Source organism: Helianthus annuus, chromosome 12 (genome assembly GCF_002127325.2).
Source record: "Helianthus annuus cultivar XRQ/B chromosome 12, HanXRQr2.0-SUNRISE, whole genome shotgun sequence".
NCBI lineage: Eukaryota > Viridiplantae > Streptophyta > Magnoliopsida > Asterales > Asteraceae > Helianthus > Helianthus annuus.
The window spans coordinates 56354652-56379117 of NC_035444.2; the positions used below are offsets into that span (position 1 = coordinate 56354652).

The 24466-nt window shown below is 41.3% G+C and overlaps 1 long non-coding RNA gene across 1 annotated transcript; it reads left to right on the forward strand.

The window, feature by feature from the left end:
* Positions 1–4422: 4422 nt before the first annotated feature.
* Positions 4423–7056, forward strand: LOC118484712. The gene is made up of 2 exons (XR_004874124.1): positions 4423–4803; positions 6982–7056. It is a non-coding gene; the product is annotated as an uncharacterized LOC118484712 (long non-coding RNA).
* Positions 7057–24466: the final 17410 nt, after the last annotated feature.

The following is a 24466-nucleotide window of genomic DNA, read 5'->3' on the forward strand; positions in this document are numbered from 1 at the left end:
ACACATCGGGGGTACTTCAAGTGAGAAGAGTGTAGAAAAAAGGCCCATTCAAGTTGTTCCATCACCCAATGTTGATATTTCCCGTGCTCCATTTCCTTCCCGTCTCAAAAACCAAACCTATTCCAAGGAGTACGGGAAATTCTTAGAGATCTTTAAACAACTTAGGATCAACCTTCCTTTCATAGAAGCCCTTCAATCAATGCCTAAATATGCAAAATTCTTAAAGGATCTTCTAAAATGCAATGATAGGTTAGGAGAGGTTTCTAACATTCCCCTTAGTGGGGGATGTTCCGCTGTAGTCTTGAACAAGGTCCCGGAAAAATTCACGGATCTGGGCCTTTTTACCATCCCGTGCTTGTTTGGGAGTGATACCGAGTGTAGGGCCCTAGCCGATCTAGGAGCGGGTATAAACCTAATGCCATATTCCATGTATGAGAGGTTAGGTCTAGGAGAGTTGTCCCCTACATGCATGTCTTTATCTCTAGCCGATAGATCCGTAAAGTATCCACGTGGTATAATTGAAAACCTTCTAGTCAAAGTGGATAAATTCGTCTTTCCCGTAGACTTTGTCGTTCTCGATATGGAAGCCTACGAGAAGGTTCCTATCATTCTAGGACGCCCATTCTTGTGTACCGCCAAGGCTATCATCGATGTCTTTGACGGGAAAATTACACTTCAAGTCGGTGAGGAGAGAGTTACTTTCGAGATATCACGCTCCATGGAACACCCTAGTGGTTCCGATGACCTTAGTAGTCCTTGTAATTCGGTCTATTTCATAGAGTCTTTCTTATCTTGTGTCGACCATTGCTTTGACTATATTAGTGGAGCCGATCTAGTTGAGAGTAAGATAGATGAGGTAGTTGAGAAGGTAGAGGAGGTTGTGAGTGAGAGTGAGGAAGTAGAAGAGAACGAGTGGGTCCCCGAAGTGCTAGAATTGAGTGAGGTCAAAAGTGAGTCCGAGAGTACACCATTAGAGAACCCCCCCCCCATTAGAACTCAAAGTTCTCCCGTCCCACTTAGAGTACGCTTTCTTAGGTGAGGGTTCCGAATTTCCCGTCATTATTTCGTCTAAGTTAGAGGAGGGAGAAAAGGGTAGGTTGTTAGAGGTGTTGAGAGAAAATAGGGAAGCCATTGCATGGCGTCTTTCGGATATCAAGGGCATAAGCCCCGCCTATTGTACCCGCCGGATACTCATGGAAGATGAATATAAGCCGGTGGTGCAACCTCAACGGCGCCTAAATCCGAACATGCAAGAGGTTGTTAAGAAGGAAGTGCTTAAGTTGTTAGATGCCGGGGTGATATACCCTATTTCCGATTCACCATGCGTTAGCCCGACCCAAGTCGTCCCAAAGAAGGGTGGGATGACGGTGATCATGAATGAAAAGAACGAATTAATCCCTTCTCGTACCGTTACCAGTTGGCGTGTATGCATAGACTACCGAAAGTTAAATGACGCACTCGGAAAGACCATTTCCCCTTGCCATTCATTGACCAAATGTTGGAGCGTCTAGCGGGTCAACAATTCTATTGTTTTCTCGATGGATTTTCGGGTTATTTTCAGATCCCCATCGCCCCGGAGGATCAAGATAAAACGACGTTCACATGCCCTTACGGCACTTATGCGTATCGCCGCATGCCTTTCGGGTTATGCAATGCTCCGGCTACATTTCAAAGATGCATGGTTGCTATATTCCAAGACATGCTTGAGACTTCTATGGAGGTTTTCATGGATGACTTCTCGGTTTATGGCACCACTTTCGACCAATGTCTTCTAAATCTCGATAGGATGTTTAAGAGGTGCATAGAAACAAATCTTATGTTGAATTGGGAGAAGTGTCACTTTATGGTGACGGAGGGGATTGTCCTAGGTCATAAGGTATCTAGAGAGGGAATAGACGTGGATAGGGCCAAGATAGATACCATAAGTAGATTGCCTCCACCTACTAGTGTCAAGTCCGTTAGAAGCTTCTTAGGTCATGCGGGCTTTTATAGGCGTTTCATAAAGGATTTTTCCAAAATTACACGCCCCATGACCCGACTTTTAGAGAAGGATGTACCTTTCGTCTTCGACGAAGAGTGCATCAAGGCGTTTGATTTCTTGAAGAAGAAACTCGTTAATGCCCCTATACTTGTCTCACCCAATTGGAGCTTGCCTTTCGAGCTCATGTGCGATGCAAGTGATTATGCCGTAGGTGCGGTCTTAGGTCAAAGAGTCGATAAACACTTTCATCCAATCTACTACGCGAGCAAAACTTTAAATGATGCTCAAGAGAACTATACCACCACAGAAAAGAGCTCTTAGCTGTAGTGTTTGCGTTTGATAAGTTTCGCTCATACCTTGTGCTTTCCAAAACCACCGTGTTCACCGACCACGCCGCTTTGCGATTTCTATTCCAAAAGAAAGACGCGAAGCCGCGTCTCATTAGATGGATTCTTTTGCTCTCCGAGTTCGATATAGAAATTAAGGATAAAAAAGGAGCGAAAAACGTGGCCGCCGACCATTTATCACGTTTAGAGGATCCTAAGAGAGAGGAAGTTCGTGAGGATTCCATAGGAGATACTTTTCCTCATGAAACCATAGACTTTGTTAGTGCCGAGGTAGAGGGTTTGCCATGGTTCACGGATTTGGCAAATTTTTTAGCGACCGGAGATCTTGTGAGGGGTATGTCATATCAACAAAAGAAAAAGCTTCTTAGGGATGCTAGGAAGTATATTTGGGATGGCCCGTACCTATTTAGGATAGGTGGAGATAGAGTGCTTAGAAGGTGTGTTTCAAAAGAGGATGGGTTAAACATCCTTAGTCATGTGCACGAAGGTTTAACGGGAGGCCATCACGGGCCAAATGTGACGGCACAAAAGGTTTTCGATAGTGGCTTCTATTGGCCAACGGTAGTAAAGGATGCCTTAGAGTTTGTTAGGACATGTGACCGTTGCCAACGCACCGGCAACATCTCATCCAAGGATGAAATGCCCCAAAATCCCATCCAAGTTCTTGAAATCTTTGACGTTTGGGGCATTGATTTCATGGGACCTTTCCCCTCATCGAGTGGGAATAGGTACATCCTCGTGGCCATTGACTACGTCTCAAAGTGGGTGGAAGCTCAAGCTTTACCTACTAATGATGCCCGAGTGGTGGTGAGATTCCTTAAAAAGTTATTCACACGTTTTTGAGTTCCTAAAGCTATAATAAGTGACCGTGGTACGCATTTTTGCAACTCCGCCATGGAAAAGGCACTTGCACGCTACGGTGTCACTCATCGTCTTTCCACCGCATACCACCCACAAACTAGTAGTCAAGTAGAGAATGCTAACCGAGGGGTGAAGAGAATCTTAGAGAAAACGGTAGGGAAAAGTAGAAAGGATTGGTCGGAAAAGCTCGACGATGCTTTGTGGGCGTTCCGCACCGCCTACAAAACACCGTTAGGAACGACACCCTTCATGATTGTGTATGGAAAAGCTTGCCATCTTCCCGTAGAGTTAGAGCATAGAGCTTTGTGGGCTTTGAAAACCGTTAACCTCGACCTTACCAAAGCCGCAAGAAGGAGGTTCTTCCAAATTCATGAGTTGGAAGCTTTGAGGGATGCCGCCTATGAACGATCTTGGAGTATCAAGGAAAAAACTAAGGCGTTGCATGATAGGAGGTTGCGAGGATTGAAGGAGTTTAAGGTAGGTGATAAAGTGCTCCTATTCAATTCAAGGTTGAAATTGATAGCGGGGAAGTTAAAATCAAGATGGAGTGGACCATATGTGGTAAAGGAGGTGTTTCCATACGGTACCGTTGAGTTATTTGATGAAGTTGATAAAGGAGTGTGGAAGGTAAACGGTCATCGCTTGAAACATTACTTGGGAGGTCCCATTGATACTACCGATGAGGAAGAAATTCCTCTAGAGGACCCACCCACCTTCACCGAGCAGTGAGTTGCAAAAGCCTCGTTTGTAGAGTATGTACCGGTTGTAAATTTCTTTATTTGTCGTTTTTCTCGTAGTTTTTCGTATTTGTGTCTTGTGTGTTTGAGAAAATTTGCAGGAAACGTACCTTTGAAGAGCTGAAAATGCGAAGAAAAAGTCATTCCAGGTAAATCCCATACTTAGAAAAAATTTGAGATTGTTTGGGGAAGGTTTGGTAAAAGTTAGAAAATTTTCTAAGTCCCAAAACTCTTAATTTTACGAAACCTTCTGTTGAAATTAGTCCGTCGCGTCGCGCCACCACCAAGACATCACTTGGTGGCGCAGCGCCACCATGGGGGTCACTAAAAACTTCTTTTTGAACCTTTTAAACCTTGTAAACCCCCAGAAAGTTGAACTCTTTGCAATAAACCTAGCCGTGGCGCTACGCCACGGCTCACCTTGCTTATTGTCGCGCGACGCGACCTACTTAAAATTAAATTAAATTGTTTTCTCCTCACCAGTTACCCCAAACACCCAAAACTCTTTTCTCTTACAACCCCACCGCCGACACCTACCCCCACCATATCCCCTCCGATTTCCTCCATTACACCACTAAATCACCACCACTTTCTGCCATCCGACCACCCACGTCATCGGATTCACCCACCCAACACCCCTATAACTTCACCGCAGATACCACCATCCACCATTAAATCTCCATTCCATCCACCCTCCAACCTCCATTACACCACCAATTCCGCCGCCATTTGCTATCATCCGACCACACCTCTACTCAGTTTTCTTCCCGAACAAAACCCCTAAACAAATATCATCATTAACCCGCTGCAAACAGCCGATTTGGGGCTTACCTACTACCAAAATTTCATCATTTTTCTTGCAAATTCATTGACTCAGGTATGTTCTTGCTCATTCTTTTATTTCTTTGTCAGTCGAGTCGAGTATGTCTTCAGCGAGTCATTAGTTAGTGGTGGTTGTCAGGTTGGTCGAGTCATTGTTTATGCTAGTTTAGGTCAGTTCGTTGGGTTCATGTTGAGTCTGTTAGGTTGAATTGCTGTGAGTCAGTTAATTGTGTCGGATCATTTGAGTTGGGTTATTCAAGTGTCTTGTAATAGGTCCATCCGTTCAGTCAAAACTGTGTGGTGTGAATTAAATGTGTCATGTCTGGTTGGGTCATTGTTGGGCATGTGTTGAGTAGTTGTCGAGTCAAAACTTGGAGTCGTTTTCGAGTCACTAATTTCATGTTTCGCGTCGCCTGTTTGTGTGAGTCAAATGCTTTGTCAAGTCAGTGTTTCATGGTCAGTTTCGAGTCATTGTTGAGTGTTTTGTGGTGGGTTAGTCTTGTCGTTGGTTCATCTGGGATTGCGGATGGCTCGGGTTGGGATATGATTGTTATGTGTGACAGATTATAGTGAATGGATAGAAAAATTTCAGTTTGGGGATTCATTGGTTTACACTTAGATATGGAATTGGTTATACTACTCGGGTTGGTGTTTAATGACGGTTTGCTTGATTTTTGATTGGTTGGATATGATACATTGATAAGTGAAGTTCCGATTTTGCGCATTGAAAGTACATTTTTGCATGCGAAAGAAACTTCCTTTCACTAGGCGGAATCTTTCGACACTAAAATTTATTTTCAAAACAACTAAAAGGTAACTACATTTCAAGCGCGTATTGGACTTCAATGTCATTGTTCGGCACTTTGGCTCTTAATTGGGACAATTAAAAGTGCCGAGGGGGGTAGTGTACATTGAGTCTAGTTTAGTGTTTTCGCATCATCATTGAGTCGTTTTAGCATAGTTTTGAGTAGTAGTTAGTATTGTTTGGGTTTACTTGCACGTACAAGTGGTTTAAGCCCGCCCGTACTCAATCTCCATTCGGGCGAGTTTAACTACCACTTAGCAATTGTAAAAAGTAACCCGCTTGTGTTAGAATTAGCCGCGAATGAAATGCTATACGGCTATTCTTTATTTTTTTGAAAAATTATAAAAAAAAATCCAAAAATGTAACAAAATTAAAAAATTTGAAAAATCCAAAAAATAATTGAAAAATCAGAAAAATGTCCTTCGATATGAGAAGTTTGCATATTTAAAACGGAAAATGATAGAAAAGGTGAATTTTTTCTTGGGTTAAATAATAATAATATGAGACTATAGTAAATCGACCTTGCGTCTAGTTAGGGATATGTGGATAGGCCTGGGTTTGGTTTTAAGTCCCTTTGAGCTAATATACTTTAATTGTCGGTCTGCTAGTGAGTTTTTGCCTAGGAGATATGGGAAATCAAAACTGCCGATAATAGTATAAGGGGGACCGTTATAAGTTAAAAACTATTAGAGTTTGTGATCATGCGGAAAGTAAAAAAAATATAGAATAAAAAGTGAGCTAGAAACTAAATGAAAGTAATGCATTCCTATGTAATCTGGGTTGGGGATAGTTACTTTACAACCGGATTACCGCTAGGGTGTGTGAAATCAACCGTGCAAAGAAAAGAAAAAAAAGTATCGAAACTTAAGTAATCCGAGTCAGGGATAGCGACTCTACAGCCGGATTGCCTCTTGGTTAGGGAAAGCATCGTCTAAGCTCATAAAAAGGAAAAAAAAAGCGAAAAAAATGGAAAAAGAAAAAAATTTGATTGTTAACTCTCTTGGTTTTGATATAAGGCGGTTGGGAATGGGTCAGGTGATGGTTCTTTTAGTCCTATAAGCTTGAGGTGGGAGTAGGTGGACCGTAAATTCTAGTGTGAGACCCTAGGTAGACTGACCGCACTTAAATTAAAATCACATGATAAAGGCTTAGGATTGGATTCGGGTTTAAATGGACAAGTATATTCGCAATTGCGGCTAACGCAAGCCTTGGTTTTAATAAGATATAAATAATTTTTGACCCAAGTGATTGTTCGTCTCTGATTCCGTTGCACAATTCTTTTCGAGGACGAAAAAAGAGCAAGTGAGGGGATATTTGATGTATTGCAAAATACATCTTTATATCGTGTGTAGTTTGTATAATTTATCGTTATTTATAGCTTAGTTTTATTTAGAATTACGTGCTATTGATTAGTTTTGCGTTTTCCAGGTTTCGATACATGAAGTTGCTGAAAAAGGAGCAAAAACGAGCTGAAATGCTGAAACATTACGTCCTCGAACAAGTCAAAAAGAGTTAGAATAGTTCTTAGAAGTTTTTGGGATGTAAAGCTTAATTTTGGATGAGACATTCTGTGAAAATTTGCCCGTCGCGTCGCGCCATGGGTAGGGGAACATATCAGTCGCGTAGCGCCAATGATTAGTGAGGAAATCCTGAATTTTGACTTGCTCGCGTCGCGCCACCGAGAAGACTGGACCCCGTCGCACGGTGCGACGGGGTTAACTGGCGAAATTTAATTGTTAAATGTTAGGGTTTGGTATAAAAGCTAAAGTTAATCATCATTATTAAGTTAGTTACTGTGACAACCCTCACATTTACAGGTATCCGTACAATTAATTAATATTTAATTTGTGCTTAATGACTGTGCTTAAATTTCAACTGTGATTAAACTGCTTTATGTTTTCTGTTACATACATACATATGCATCACATTTTACACTGTCACCCCATTTAATGCACACAAACATTAGTGACAAACTTGATGCACCAAGCACAGTGAACGGATAACCTAGAGACATGCTGACAATGCCAGCACCTAGACAGACAATGTTTTGAGGCCAGTATGAGCCAGGGATAGAATACTACACTGGTAGGGAGTGTAGGGAAGTGAGGACCATAAAACTGCGTCACTAGGTGATAGTTATAGTGCCCGGAAGTGCCTAAAAATAATTTAAGTGCAGAATTCTGCACTAAATACCAAAATTCAGCATTTAACAATGCTAGTAAAGTGCAAAAACTTGGCAAAATAGTCCTAGACACTTTCCAAAGTGTTGGAAATTTAATGTGTTACTAAAAGTAATATAAAAGACACTTTAACGACTAATTTAGCACTTTAACGGATTAACATCCAACTGAACAACCGGACTATACCCGGAACATAAAAATATTACCAAACACATTGTTTTTACTTTTCCGAGCTAGTTAGGGTCCCCGAACACCCTAACACACCTTATATTACATAACATACAATGATGCACTAACTAAACACTTTAAAAGCAACTAGATAAGTAACTAGATCATTACAACCCAACCCCCTACCCCCCCCCCATGCGACGGTCACCAAGGGGTGACCCACTCTTGTTTTCTTTTGATTATTTTATTGGCACATGTTGGAAGATTAGGAACACTTTACATGTTGGTTAATATTGAAATTGGATTATAAATTAACACAAGAGGTTTAACCATTTCATTTTAACACCCATCAAACAACAAACACTCTCTCTTCTCTCCTCCTTGAGTCACGGCTGCCACCCATCACCACCATACACCCACCATCAACTTTCATTCAAGCCATTTCCATACACTCAAAGGTGTTAGAGGTCCAACAAGCAAGCTTGGTGCACTCGGAAGCTCAAGGATCACTCTAGTTTTCTTTTATCCACCACTTTTACGCTTTGTTTCTCCCCTAGCCTTGTGCTAGTAGTAAGTGCTTCAAATCTTCATCTTGTTCTTATTTTTAGTGGTTAATAGTTGATTGAATGGTAAAATGTTAAGAAACACTAATGAACATAATCCAAGTCTTGGACATAAAGGATAAAGAGTGGATAAAGAGAAGATGTATGGTTAAATGATGTGGAAATCATGTTGATCTTGTGTTATTATGCTTAATACATGTTGTTTGTTAGTAAAAGTAAGATGGTTCATCACCTAGACTTGCTAGATCATGTTTAAGAACATGAACTAGTAAGATGTAAAGGTTAAAGATATGAAGGATGATGAAACCATCCACACATGAACTTGAACTTGAATAAATATAAGTTTTCTTGAAAAATCAAGTTATAAACTTGTAGATCTAAAGATCTATAAGTGGTTTTTCGAAAGAACCAAGTGAAAAATATTAGTTTTGTTAAAACTTGGATCTTGTATGAACTAAAAACATTTTTAGTAAGTAAACAAGTGTATGAACACTTGTGTAACAAGAAAATTGCACAAAGAAATATTTTTGGAAATCATGACTAGAAGTTGTGAAAATACATATTCTTTAAAAATAAAGTTTTTAAGAAACTAATCACACTTTTAAAGGTAAAAAGAGTTACTAATTATGCTAGTAAGTTACTACTTGTTTTTATAAACTTTCAAGTTCACAAGTTTATGATTTATGTTTATTTTTGTCAAGTTGGTGATCAAAAATTGTATATTGTTGATTGATGATTGTTTGATTGAATTTACAAAAGAAAATGATATGCTAAAAAGCATGGACACCTCCATTTACAGAGGAATCTCTGGCGAAATTTTTCTAGAATTTCAACACTTAGAAATATTTTTCTAACAAATGGTTACAAATATATTTTTAACATTTCGCCATGATTTATTACAAAAATACCAAGTACCGGAGGTGGATTTTCGTAAATAAAATTTGATAAATATATATTTAGAATATATATTTTATAATAAAACGCTTGTGTGTTTGTTTGTTTATTGTGTGCATTAGATATATTATTTTTAGGGTAAAAATAATATAACTTGAAAATATCATAAAATTACGACTCCAAAATAATACCAACGCTCTCACAAAATAAATATTTAAGTTACACAAGTATTGTTACAACGCGAAAACGCTGAAGCGTAACTTATGTAGTATTTCTGAAAAATACTCTTGTACGTGTATTTTGATAAAGTATTATTTTGGAAAATGTATGAAGTAAAATATAATATTTTTGGGAAAAATATATATATTTTGGAATTTAAAACATTTTAGACTAGTGATTAAAATATATTTTTCAAGTGAGACTTAAAATATATTTTCGGAATTATAAAGCGTACATGTATTATTACCCCCATCCTTGGGAAGGAGATATACTTATAAAATAAATAAGAAGTGTGAATACGAAATAGTTGCCTAACTATATCCCAAGAACGTTAAATACTACGACAAGGCACGACTCGTTCGTCTAATAGACGTTAGTACACTGTAGGTAGTCGTGTTGGCTGAAGAGACTTGGGTTACACATACTGAAGACACAATACTGTGAGTTCATGTCCCCCTTTTCTCTTTACTGTTTTCAGTTTTATACTTCGGGGGTGACATACATGTTACAATTTTTACAGACATTACTTACTGTAAATATGCATGCTGTGACTATTATGTACCGGCACACACGTCACTTTCCTTAGTGATGGGGTACGGTATTAAACCCGACCCGAGCGGTCAGACTTCTCGTTACGTATTGCTTTTATATTAATTATTTATTATTGTTGCTACTAACCCAACCGCGAGGCCCAACGCGATGTAGTTTACACTACTTTGGGTCGGGGCTTGTAGAGATAACCCCTAACTAGGCCTGGCCCATTGAGGTTAGGGGAGGCCCATATCCCCCTATATAAAGAGGTCTTCACCTCTTGAATAGGGGGGGCATATGGGGCCGCCACACTTTTTGTAGCTGGAAACAGGAGAATCTTCTCCTACCGGCAATCTCTACAGCTCCACTTTCTTCTCTTCTCCATTGCAGATCTAGGTTCAAGAAGAAGAACAAGGTGTGATTCTTCACCCTTATGTAGAACGCGGTCCAGTCATCCCGGGAGCGATTCCGTGTTTCTTCATTGGCGCCCACCGGTTCAAAATCTAAATCAAAGAATCAAAACTCGTTGTTCTCTTCTCCCCATCTCAGATCTGCTGTTTTAAGATTTCTAGATCCAGGTCTATTTTCTTCAGATCTGCGTTTTTTTTAACCAGGTCCAAAAGTTTTTGACCAAGAAATCATGCTCCATTGAGCTCCAAAAACAATCTCTCGTTCTCTCCTACAAATTTGAATCTGTACCACATCTTGCTGTGATTGTATTTCCAAATCTTCTAGATCTAAATTTTTTGCAAGATCCCACAAGATTCTCGGCTTTAAAGCCGAACAAATCAGTCACAGCCCCAAAGGGGGCCCTATGCCTCCATCAACAAGTTTCGCCATCATTTATGCATAAAACAAGTAAGTCAACTACTCTACTGTTTCGGGTGCAAACCTTTTTCAAAGTAAGGTTATGACAAAAACCATGTGAAACAAATGTTTACAACAAAAAAAGAAACGAATTGCAGAATTCTTTTACATCACCTTTTAAAAACCCCATGTGCTCCATTAATTTAATATTCAGTGACTATGGGAGAGCTCATGAAATATGTGATTAATAGCTTTGAGTTTGGTGCTTGGAACCGAGAGTTGTTTCAGCTTTTGTTATTTTAAATTATTTTTAAATAATAGATAAAAAAGGTTAGCTGTCATCCATAATTTTTAAAGGAAATACAGCTGTCTTCCATCCTTCCTAAAGGTGAGCTGTGTTATTTTAAACGACTATTTAATAAAAAAAAAAAGAAAAGAAAGCCATCATGGTAAATACGACAATTCCAAAAGCCTTTACAGCTGTAAAGGGCAAACAAACAGCTAATGAGCTGTCAGAACGTACACTGGCACATGCTCATATATACCGAAAATAAGTTATAAGAATAACAATTCTTGTTTTACAAAACGATGTCACCGCGCATGGCAAGCATACTCCCCGTTACCCGCGCACATGTAGACATGTTCTTCATCTCGCGCGGTTAACAAGTTCCGCTTACTCGCGCGTCGGGTCGCTCATGTTCTACGCTTACTCGTTTTACAACCATGTCACCGCGCGCAAGTACGCGCGAGCCTTGCTGCACAAACACCACCTCGCGTCGAAACCACTGTTGGACGCACTCCGCCGTGCAGGCATGCGCGCCTCTTGCCGGTTATACTTCACCCCGCGCATCTTGCTGGACAAGCACCATCCCGCGCCGGCATGCTTCCCTACTTCATGCACTGCAAACATGCTCTACCGGAGGATGACCTCCACTCCGCGCAGCGTGAAATGGTACAACTAGGGGGATTTCCTACACAGTGGTTCACAGGCGAGATCCCCTAACACAAGCTCTGCCACATCGCGCATGTTTGGTGGTGGAGTAATTTGGATACAACGATTGTCTTACTTTTTTTCTAATGGCGACTGTCTTACTTACCTTTGCAAGTTATTATTCTTTCCAAAAAAAAGGAAAAAACCACAAACAAAGCTGGAAGCTGCGCTTGCTTCTAGCACTCAATTTTATACATATTTCGTTGGAAATGTGTAACCTCGACTTTGTTTTTGAGGTAGTCAAAATATTTTTGTGAATTACTGGTCCTGCGCGCCATATATAGGTTGAAGCCTCCACAAATGAAAGCATGAACATAAGGCTCCATTGATGTAATACTTGCACAGTTCCTTTGCATTTAAACCAACACGGGATATATACCAAAGATAAGTGCAAAGGTGAAACCTCCACATCAAACTTTCTTGTGAAGAACGCTAACAGGCTTCCTAGTCTTGAATATAGGTGGAGAGGTTAACATGCACGTGAGGGAGTTTTATATCATTTGGTTTATATCTCCATTTTTCACACTTGGTCCATACGTAACAACATTTTGCATTAGTGCCCCTTTCCATATCATAAGCTAATGCTTTATGACACCTTCTTGCACGCTACATGAGTTAGTGTATGGCTTTTTAAACTACATCATAAACTAGTATATGGGCAGGCATTTATATTGACCAGCACGATCGTATTGTCTATATCTATCTTTACAGCCAGTACTTGAAATTCGATGACACAAACAAATCTTTTTTACCAGTAGAAAGGGCAAATGCAAATTGTTAATTCTTCAAAATGATTGAAACAATATTACTACTATCGTCGCGGTGTGATACCGTCGTCCGCAAACCACATCAAGTTTTGGGTAAGATTTACTCCTTAAATAAGGACTCGGTTTCGTGAAACTCATGTGTACATGTCAGTCCCTTACAATGACTCGACTATTTACATTGTTATTTCAATTCTACTAACAATTTTAACAGCAATAAACTGAGAGACTAGCATGGTGCAACACCATTTGGAGGGCCAAAATTGTTCACATATTGCGAAATATGGATGCACGGAACAAACACCTCCTAAGGATGAAGTTTCGGTATTAACACTTTCCACATATCACCCTTTATTACGACTTACCTTGTCAACTTATTTGCAGGACTAGCAATACATTCAATCGGTAAAACGCAACGGGTGATTCTCACGCACGCCGATGAAAGCCTAAAAAGCGCCCTTTACTTATGAGCACGCCGGTCTCCATAGGAGTCTGCTGCTCTACATACGAGCATCTCAGCCTCCATGCGAGCCTGCTGCTCCGCATACGAGCACGTAAGTCGCCATCCGCGCAAGCTCCTTGACATTTGAGCACGTAAGTCGCCAACCGCGCATGCTCCTTTACAAACGAGCACGTAAGCCGCCACGCGCGCATGCTCCTTGACATTTGAGCACGTAAGTCGCCAACCGCGCATGCTGCTTTACATCTGAGCACGTAAGTCGCCAACCACGCATGTTCCTTTACATCTGAGCACGTAAGTCGCCACGCGCGCATGCTCCGTTACTTTTGAGCACGCAAGTCGCCAAGCGCGCACGCTCCTCTACATACGAGCCCATTAGTCGCCTCGCGCGCATACTTCATTACTTACGAGCAAGTAAGTTGCCATGCGTGCAAGCTCTTTTACATACCAACACGTTGATCCCCATACGAGTCTGTTGTTCTACATACGATCATCTCAGCCTCCATGCGAGTCTTGCTGCTACATATGTAAGCACGCTAATCTCCACGCGACCCTGCTGCTTTACATACGAGCGTGTGTGTCACCGCGTGCGCATGCTTTGCCATATATGAAAACGCTTACAAAACTTAAACTGTGCTACAAATGCACGCACCACTTTGGGTATACGCAAAAACACATTGGCTGAAATAAAGTTTTGCTTACACCTACAATCTTCAAGACAAGCCACATCTCCTTTGCTTCATGCCACATTGTTGTTGTGTCACACCAGAGGATTAGCATAGGCTCGGGTCTCCACTTCATTATTCCTGACGCAACTTTATGCCAATTCTCATTCGCGATAACCTGTTCAAAGTGGATTAACACGTGCAACTATTGTAGACAGCAGTTTACAAAGATTCAAACACTATAAATACATACGCTTCATGGCTTAAGACACGCGCGCACCTTGCGCTAACCAACAGAAGTCACACCATAGGGTGAATATTTTACAATAGCCACACGACTGTGTGCGCACCGCTAAAGCTGGGCCACACTCACCTGACAGGCGAAGCGTCAATGACAACATAATGATCGTCATGTCAGCAGCCAACTCAAGGGTCACCAACAACGACATTTGCACCCTGTCAGAATTTAAATTTCGAGAAATTTCTCGCCTAAAATTACAACGAAACTGCAAGTTGAAGTTAGCAAGGGTTGCGCCGCATGCTTCATCAACCAATGATCATGCGCGCCAGCTCTCAAAAGCAACAGGTATCAATTAACAAGCCTGGTAGCTGCGCCGTAGTAATTGACAAACACTTACACACGCGCCAGCTACCAAGACCTAGCAAATTCTTTAAAGACCAGCACGCCTTTCCTTTCTCTTTTTCCTGAGTCCAGAGCTCCAACCATTCACTTCGCGCATGGAAGCAGCACTGGACTGGGGGGACTTAAAGGGGTATGGTCCCAAAAAGCCGCGCAGACCATACTCCTTATGCGTTAATCAAACTAATCTACAGACCACGCGCGGGCTGCTTGGACAAAACCTAAGCCGAGCGCGAGGTTCAAACAGGATTGAAGATCAGATTTAGCACTTAGCATCCTGAATGAAGGCCCTCAATCCCTAAGCCTTGCGCCAGCTGGTCGGACACACACCAAAGGCCGGGCAAGGGTGGTGGCGCAGGTTCATTTCAGGAAGCATGAAAGGTACGAGTGGCAGAAGAGCAAGCCAATCAGCGTCCAATAGGTTGTATTCTATCGCGCTCCATGATTAACAATCGGGCGTGAAGCTGAAGGAACGCAAGGACGCCTACGTGGTTCCAATCAGGGTGCGCCAGCACCAAAGATCTTCTAGAAGACACAAACGGTTGGCCCCAAAGGGACAGAGCGGATATTCCTTGTCGTTGTCTTCAGGCCCAAGGCCCATCAGCCCATCTCCTTCTAAAACTACTCCGATTAAAGATAAGGTCCTTCATACACAGGAAGGATCGTAGCTAAGCTCAGGAAGGAATAAGAAGATTAACCCTTATGGTCGAAACATAAACCCAACTAATAAACCTAAAACTAGTTACGTACGCGCAACCTCGACAAGCTCATGGCAACGCGCCAATAGCAACTACCCGCAATCAAACAGCGTGCGCCAGGTTTGCCCAATCAATTTCCACGATGAACAACCAGGGGATATTCATTATTCCATTTATCTCTACTCACAGTGAAAGACAGACGCAACAAGCATGGACAACAACTTTCCCGCATCTGGGCGACTGGTAAGCCTAAAACTCAATCTTTACTTTCGAGCACTCCTAACAAGTCTAGTACTCCTACCACGCTTGCACGTGGAGCAGCACTAGACTGGGGGACTTGATGGGGTACGGTATTAAACCCGACCTGAGCGGTCAGACTTCCCGTTACGTATTGCTTTTATATTAATTATTTATTATTGTTGCTACTAACCCAACCGCGAGGCCCGACGCGATGTAGTTTACACTACTTTGGGCCGGGGCTTGTAGAGATAACCCCTAACTGGGCCTGGCCCATTGAGGTTAGGGGAGGCCCATATCCCCCTATATAAAGAGGTCTTCACCTCTTGAATAGGGGGGAATATGGGGCCGCCACACTTTTTGTAGCTGGAAACAGGAGAATCTTCTCCTACCGGCAATCTCTACAGCTCCACTTTCTTCTCTTCTCCATTGCAGATCTAGGTTCAAGAAGAAGAACAAGGTGTGATTCTTCACCCTTATATAGAACGCGGTCCAGTCATCCCGGGAGCGATTCCGTGTTTCACTTAGGGAACGAGTAGTCAGATGATGATGACCCTACGGCCACCGCCACAGATGATCAGACTATACCTGTGCCAGAGATATCTACGACAGACAGTGAGAGTGACCCTGACATGTTGACCAAGGACGAGGACAATTTCCAACCGTCCGCGCTGCCAGACTTTGGTGATGAATTACCCTTGCTGATAGTTTCCTTGACGAAAGTCTTCCTGTCATTCTTGATTCGGTCCACGACCGCCTCACAATTTGGACACTTCGGTGGAGAGCACCTCTTGACTCCAAACCTCGATAATGCGCCTTCTGTGGACATTCCTTCCGAAGGTTGGCTGCTCAACGGATAATTGATGATAACGTTGGCATGTTATTGATGGCCCTTCTGAAAACACCTATGATGATGGAAAGTCTGACGAGCACGTTGCTACTAATTTCACTTTTGAGACCCCTGTCAACGAGCTATCCTCTGATTCTAGCATACATTCGATTTCAGACTCCTTTGAGTCTGTGACATCTGCAGCCTTACAGACAGCCGGATTACAGCTTTCTACTACTCACACAGACAACGATGACATGATTGCTGCACTATCACCTGCCCAAAGCACTACACCGTTACACGACCCAGAACCTGCTTCTGAGCTAGCTTCTGCACCTTTTGGGTCAGCTTGGTGTTGCACCTACTGATCCTACACCCTTACTTGATCATGACCCTGTTTCATTTTGGCTTACCAGACATTGCACCCCTTATACCTGACACAGTACCTGCACCTAGTGATTCTTCTTTCGATAAGATATTTACTGCTGCACCTTCAACCGCTGATGTTGCTCTTATGAAGACCGACGTCCAGTGCGTCAAAGTGCCTATCGCTTTCCTTCAAGGCATACCCGCACCCCGTGAAGGTACTCCAGGTCAGCACTCGCGTAACAATCCCTTTTGCTACAGCAGCATTTTCTACGACCTCGCACGCCGCACCTTTTACTACATTCACCTCCACGTCGTTGGACGAACCGTTCCGATGGTCCCTATAATAAACTATGTTGATTTTAGACCCTTACCATCCCTCACTTTGTGGAGACTACACACGGGAAAAGTACACCTGTAAAGGTAGCTACAGCTTGAGGATATAGTTCGCGGAATTTTGGAGCTTGTGCTACACCACGTCCTCCACCGTGTCTATGCCAGTATACTTCCATCAAGATTCCTTTGCACTCTCGCCTGCTGCTATTACACCTTTCCCAGGTTTTGATGCTCGCACCTTTACTGCCAAGCAGCAGAGCGGTTACCATTTTGACGTACATACGAGCTCGAGGAGGAATTCAAGCATGTTAACAGTTTACTTTTCTTTCCTCCTTCACCTCAGTCACCAGTATAGTTGGTTTCTGGATTACGCGGATTTCATTACATTTTGGTAGGACATTAATGACAAGCAGAGACTATGGAGACTTTTGAAGACCTCATCTGACTGCGTAATTTTGATACACTAACATATTTAATGGACAAGGTTAGGGCGACCCTGTGTCCCTGTTGGTGTGATACATTTTGGAAGACGATACAATTGTGGCCAGGGAATAATGAGAAGTCAATCATCATTAAGCATGCGACAATACTTTGTGACCAATGTCCAACGAAAGCTCAGTCGCTATGTCTTCGTTAAGCGTGCTATTGACCTATATGTGTGTGCTATAATTATAATGCTACGTGCTTACTTGCTATAAATATAATTACCAAGTTGCTTGGTTATACTATGATTATACTATTGCTTGATTGGTTGGTAACCTATTATGTGTATGTGCATATGATCTCTAAACAACTGTATGCACTCCCCGAACGAATAAGACCTGACCTAACCGATCTTCTTCTCAGAAGATGTCGACACAAAGGAACGTCGATACCAACAACCCTCTGCCGACAACAGCAAAGTCGGGACTGCAAGGACACATCTCGCAAGCCATCGCACAACTCGAGGCCCTCCGCTCTGAGCACGACGGAGGTACCTTAGGAAATAACCCACCCAGCGGCTGCACCTACGAGCAGTTCTTGAACCACAAACCTCGCGAATTCGACGGCACTGGAGGTGCCTTAGCTTTTGTGCGTTGGGTGGAGAAGACGAATTCTGTCTTACGGTTGAGCAAATATGCCCCGGAACATCAGGTCACGTACGTAGCTGGACTATTTGTAGATGGGGCTCTGTCCTGGTGGAACCTTCAGGTTCGAACAATGGGTGAGACTACTGCGTATGCTTTGACGTGGGACGAATTGAAGGAGCTAATGCGCAAAAGATATTGCTCAAGGGCGGAAGTCCAGAAGTTGGAAACCGAATTGTGGAACTTGAAAATGGAAGGTCCAAAGATAGCCGAATATGTGCAAAGATTTGGCGAACTATCACAAGTTGCATCGCGTTTGGTGGGACCAGAATCTAGGAAGATCGAACGTTTCATCGGGGGATTGGAACCTCAGATTCTAAGCATGTTAACAACATCTAAACCTTCAACGTTCACCGAGGCTATCAGCATAAGCGTGACACTCACTGAAGAAGCAATTAGACAAGGAAAATTTTCCAGTGTGGAAGAGAAAGAGGAGACTCCTGTAGAGTCATCTGGAGATAACAAGAGAAAGCTCGCAAATTTCAAAATGATTACTCGGGCGAGTAACAAGAAGAAGGCCAAAAAGGGAAAAGACTACATGGGTATCCTACCTAAGTGCGACAATTGTCTACGTTATCATGTCGGGCGATGTAAATATTGAAAATGTGATAACTATGGTAAGAGGGGGCATCCCAAGGAGACTTGTAGATAAGGTGTTGAAAGTGGAAATAAAGGTCAAGATGTTAGCGAGAATCACGGAGGAAGCAACGACAACGAGGAAGGCAGGACGAGTGACAAACAAAAACGTGCTGAAGGTTGTCTTAACTGTGGGAGCAAGAAGCACTTCAGAAAATACTGCCCTAAGGAGAACCAGGCACAAGGATAAAAGCTCAGTAGCAGAGTTAGGGGAGCACGCCAGGAATCCAAGCGTGGATATCAGTACGTCCCATATTACTCAACGTTATGCATCCGCGCTACTAGATACTGTTGCAAATTTTAGCTTCGCATCTCTAGGGTTTGAGAGAATACTCGGTTTAGTAGTAAGTAAGATAACTCGCACTTGATAGAACTAGCTAATGGGAAGCTAGTAGAAGCGAACGAAGTAAATGGGACATGGCAAGATAGGACCCGGAGAATGTAAGTTCACGCTTGATCTACTGCCAGTGAATTGGGAGACTTCGACAAGGTAATTGGATGGATGGGTTGTCAAATGATCAATAGGAGATTGATATCCGCGCTGCGATGGCGAACGAAGAAGCAATCTTGACTCATGAAGCGGGATACGTCTCTGCAAGTTACTAATTGCTTGAAGGCATAAAGGATGTGGCATGAAGAATGTGTTGTTTTCTTGACTCATGTCGTATACGAGGGAGTCGAAGAACCAAAACTCGGAGATATTCCTGTGATAAGGAAATATCCTCAAATCTTCCTCGAAGATTTGCCAGAAATACCTCCTCAACGACAGGTCGAATTTCGCATCGATTCGATTCCAGGCACCGCGTCTGTGGTAAAGGCACTCTAGAGACTTGCACCTTCGGAAATGCAAGGATTGACAGTGTAGTTTCAGTAGTGGATAGAGAAGGAAGATAACAGACCAAAAATTGCTGTTTTGGGTTACCCTAATTCTGCTCGTCAAAAGAGAGGACGATGACTTTCAAATGAACATCAAACTACCAGGAGTCGGACGAACTAGTCGACAAGAGTTAGTGACTCTTGCTAAGGATTGACGAACTACTTATTGGACCAACTGCGAGGATCCAACCCGTATTTCCCGACCGATCGATGATCGAGTAGCTGTAAAATTCAGGAAGAAAGCATACCAGAGGAAAATTGTGGGACAATAACTTGTTTTAAGCGTACACAAGAATGGCGTTTCCTACACGATGCACAGAACGATTTTACACCAAATACGAAACTCTGAGAATTTAGGAAACCTGTACTTAGCACCATAGGGGTCCAGGTCCAAACTCACAAAGGTTGTTACTTAGGAACTACATCCGTTAACTCAAAGCAGACACCATTAACCTGACATATATGCCAGTTCCGTTGACCAACCCGAAAGTACTTGAAATTCTTTTACTTCTAGCGAGTAGACGTTTGCATCTCGACTCCCCTTTAATGGTAGTTGCATCACGTTAATTTTCTTCGCTAAGAGCGAACACACATTTGCTTCGATATCTAGTCATTTCCTCATTTTAGCAGATACTCATTTTTCCTTTTCTTGAAAACTTATTTGTCACATGCACCATTTGCTACGCGTGCGACTTCACTTCGTTTCAAACGCTTCATTTGAGTTCAAATATTAGAACGCTAAATTTAATTACCGAATTGTGAATTCGAATGACCTACATTATTGTGATTGTTGACTCTTTTGCTATCAAGTCAACACACCCTCTTGAAACTTCATTTATTTTAAGTTACATTCATGGTTTGTCTTTGCGACCATGCCGAGATTTCCTTTGTTGATACATACGTTTATTGCCGAGTTACGCTAAAACCAAGTTCAATTGCTTGAACTTATCCATTTCGTATATTCAGTTTAAGACGCCATATGATGTATTGAGGGCATCATATTCAAATCATTGGCAAAGATCCTTTTGTTTCGGGTCGTAGTAGACTTGTTTGGTCTACGACTTCATTAAATCATTTGTTGGTTACGACACTTTGTGGGGATACTTTCACAAAATTGAAGCTTGCGCTTATTTGATCACTCACTTCATACACGAATTTAATTGATTATTCGATAATTTGCCCTAAATCCGTCTTGTTTATCACGATGAAATCGGTCTCAACACAGTTGTGTGTTGAGGCAAAGGTGCATAGATTCATTTCATATCACAGTGTACCTCCTAACGATTCTTTTGATCGGTCGAATGCCTTGCGGTACTTATTACTTTCTCACCTTCGATCAAAAATAACGACTCTTTGATGTTCCATATTCAACTGAAAACCCCATGACATTGTAAAAATCAAATCTTCTGGCCTGTTTTAGTGCACTTTCATTTGATTTCCAAAACAGTGAACTTGTTCGGTCACCACTATACTTGAATTATGTCAGTACGACACTCGTGGTGTCATTACAAACTTATAACTTGTGCTAATCATGGTCAACCGTTTCACACAAAACTGCATATACTTTCGTTCGGCTCGTCATTTAAACATTTCCGATGCAACTACAATGAGACACCACATTCACTTGAATTTCATTTGGTGTACTTTCGCAATTCAAGAATGTCAACTCACTAAACCTTACCATTCATTTATTCGGGAGTTGACAGATCATTTTACTATTACTTTTGAATTGTCGATTTCAAATCCATATAGCGAATGCTATGGTTTGTGAAAACTCGTTTGCATATTGCGATCGATCGTTTGAGAATCATATTAGTCAAAACTCCTCTTTTATGAAACCCCCTGCTAGCTGGATTACACTAGACTATACGTCGATTACGTCTTGTACCTTTGACACCTAAGGTCAGAAGTACATACCTTTTAACCATAGGATTCGGATTGTTATATATTCTTGGACTCACCTGAGGTGAGTTGTAACACCTCGAAAAAATTTCGTCCAATAATGTCTTGACACGTGTCATAAGGTTCCGGTATGTGAAAACATACTTTAGAGGGACTAAAAGTGACAAACAGTGAAAACTATGGAACGTAAGGGTCCAAGGTGTCAACAATGGATAGATAGACTCTATGATAACCCTACATAATGTTCATAACCTTAAACGGGTGGTTCATGGATCATACGACGCGGAAATTGCACAAAAGTGAGGAATTGCAAACTATAGGGGCCAAAAGTGTCAACATGTTAATTTATACCTCTGAGTGAACTTTTGGCAGACCCGAAGCTTTGAGATGCTAAAATATACTCACTAGAATATGTGGTAAAAATTTCGTGAAGTTTCGATAACGTATGAGAAAGTTATGGCCAAAACCGTACTTGAGGGGCTAAAAGCGTCAACGTCGAATTTCATGGCTTTTCGGGTTGAGCGCAAAGTTATCCAAGGACATTACCATGTAGGTAAATGTCCCAAGGTTCTTAAAAACCAAGTTTGGGGGTTTACGGGTCAAGATAAGAGGCCGAAACATCGCGTGCAAGTTCAGGGACCAAAGCTGTCAATGTTTGAAAGTTGTTGGCTGATCAGCAGGTCAGGCGACCCGCCTGGACAGACCCAAGCGGGCCGCGTGAACCCCCCAGCATCAGGAATTCGCGAAAATTGCAATTCTGGTCCGAATTTGAAGTGTTAAACAGCTGTATGCACCTCCAAATGCTCCAATGAAAACCCTTGCATGCCTAAGGCAACAGTAAGCTATCCACAAACCTCTAAATTCACCTTTAAAGCAGATCATTCACCACTTTTGTTGAGCACTTGTGATAGTAACAAGAACATTCAACTTGCAAAGATTCTCAGAGCATTCCAGGAGCATTTCTGAACGACAAGGCCACCTCCTAGAGTTAGATAAGCTTCAATAGGACCTTTGTAAGCTTCTAATTCAGTCTCAAATTCGTTCTTGCTTTGATTATCGCTAAAAGTCAAACTGTTGTTCTTATACTTTGACTTTCTGATTAAACGAGTTTTACTCAGTCATTTCTCAAATTGAAACCAGATATATGTTGGTATTTATGTGGGAAACAAACCCTCAAAAGGGTATTCTCTGATTCCCACTTATTGCATGCTAATTGTCGAGTCAAAGGCATTCTTAAAAAGTCAACAGAAATGGTTTTTGCAAAAATAAGCTTAAATGGTAATGTAAAGGACATGCAATCTGTTGATCATCATAAACAACTTAAAATACATGTAAGAATATGTTTTATCATAATAAACTCGACAAATATTTAGTATAAACACGAATCGGAACCGAAAGTCTTGTAAAACGACTATTTCGTAGGCTATCGATTCGGATTCATACATGCATGTTTGAGATCTGTATTGGAGAGTATTTTTGACCATTTTTATTTTGGTAAAACTTTCTGGAATTTTGTTGTTTGTGTCTATGCTTAGCCGATTCATTTGCATGTTTCCGATTATGCTTAAAAGTTGACTATTTTGCCCTTTTCGAGATAAAACGTGATTTTTGGAAAAGTGAAAGAGTAGAAATCTTTATTTCTAATATATAAACTTGCACCGAAAATTTCGGATCAGTTGGTGGTCCAGATTTTGAGTTATGGCCATTAGCGTAAAACTATGTTCTTAAGTTACATAAACGACCCTTTTCGCGTATAACCCATTTCAGGCCACGTTTTGATATAAAACTTTTTACCCACTGATGTTATATAATATTTTGGGATTTTAGATGATTTTTATTTAATTTTTGGCTGGTCGTATCTTAGATCGCTTAGTTATTTCGGTTTATGTCGGTTTTGACCGTTTAGGCCATAAAATGAGTTTTATGCACTCTTTTGACCCGAAACCTTTTCCTACTGATTTTATATGTTGAATAAATTATTTTAAGTATTCTGGAAATATAAAAATCCCAGATTTCTTTTGAAAACCCGGAAACGGCTCTAAATCGTATTTTAAGCGTTTTTAACGCATAGTAAGCGTTATACTCATTTTAAACATATAAGACTTATACCTACAGATGTAATTAGCATATTTTCATATAATAACAGTAAGTATAAGTATATGAACTCAGATTTCCAGTTTTGGCGTTTTTAGCCCTTGTGAATTTACTAAAATACCCCTATGGTGCATAGTTTGATTTTAAATGTTAAGTTTGGTATATGGGTCATACCCTACTGTTATAATATGTTAAATGGAGTATATTTTCTGTATAAACCAGACCCGAAACTCAGACTTCTAATTTGACTCTTTTATAATCTTTTAAATGACCAAAATGCCCTTATAAGGCATAAATTGAGTTTAAAATTATTCAGGGCAATATAGAACATAACTTACTGATGTTATATCATATTTAAAGCATATTATCTCAGGGAACTTGCATTTGACTCTCTTGGCTACCCGTAACGCCCTTTCAGCGTTCGGTTCGGTTTACGTAACTAGTTTGCGTAAATTGACCGAAACGGGTCAAACGTTATCATTTTTATCTCAAAATCCAGAATGTATTTAGTATACCCATATTATACAAGTATTCAAACTTGTCGGGTCTAAATCACATTCTATCCGGTCTTTCGCTTAATCGTGCGCTTGTACCGTATCGTCCTTAAACTAACCAGTCAAGCTTGGGCTTAAATAAAAGACCCGTTAGAAATCTAATAGGTTATTATAAACCTTTGTTCCAGATTAGGAGGCCCAGTAAAAGCTACCACACTTACCGTTTGTGTTACATACTTGCTCAGGTAAATACATTTTGACTTATTTTCCCTATACGAGCTTGGGGTACGGTATTTAAAATACCGCTTGATCGGGCGCACAAGTCCTGCACCTTATGGGTGTACAGTCTTGAATAGCTTGTGCGACTCGTTTAAACAGTCTTGTCTTACTTTAGGCTTTGGGGGGTTATTGACCGTGTCCCGGATATCCTTGGCAT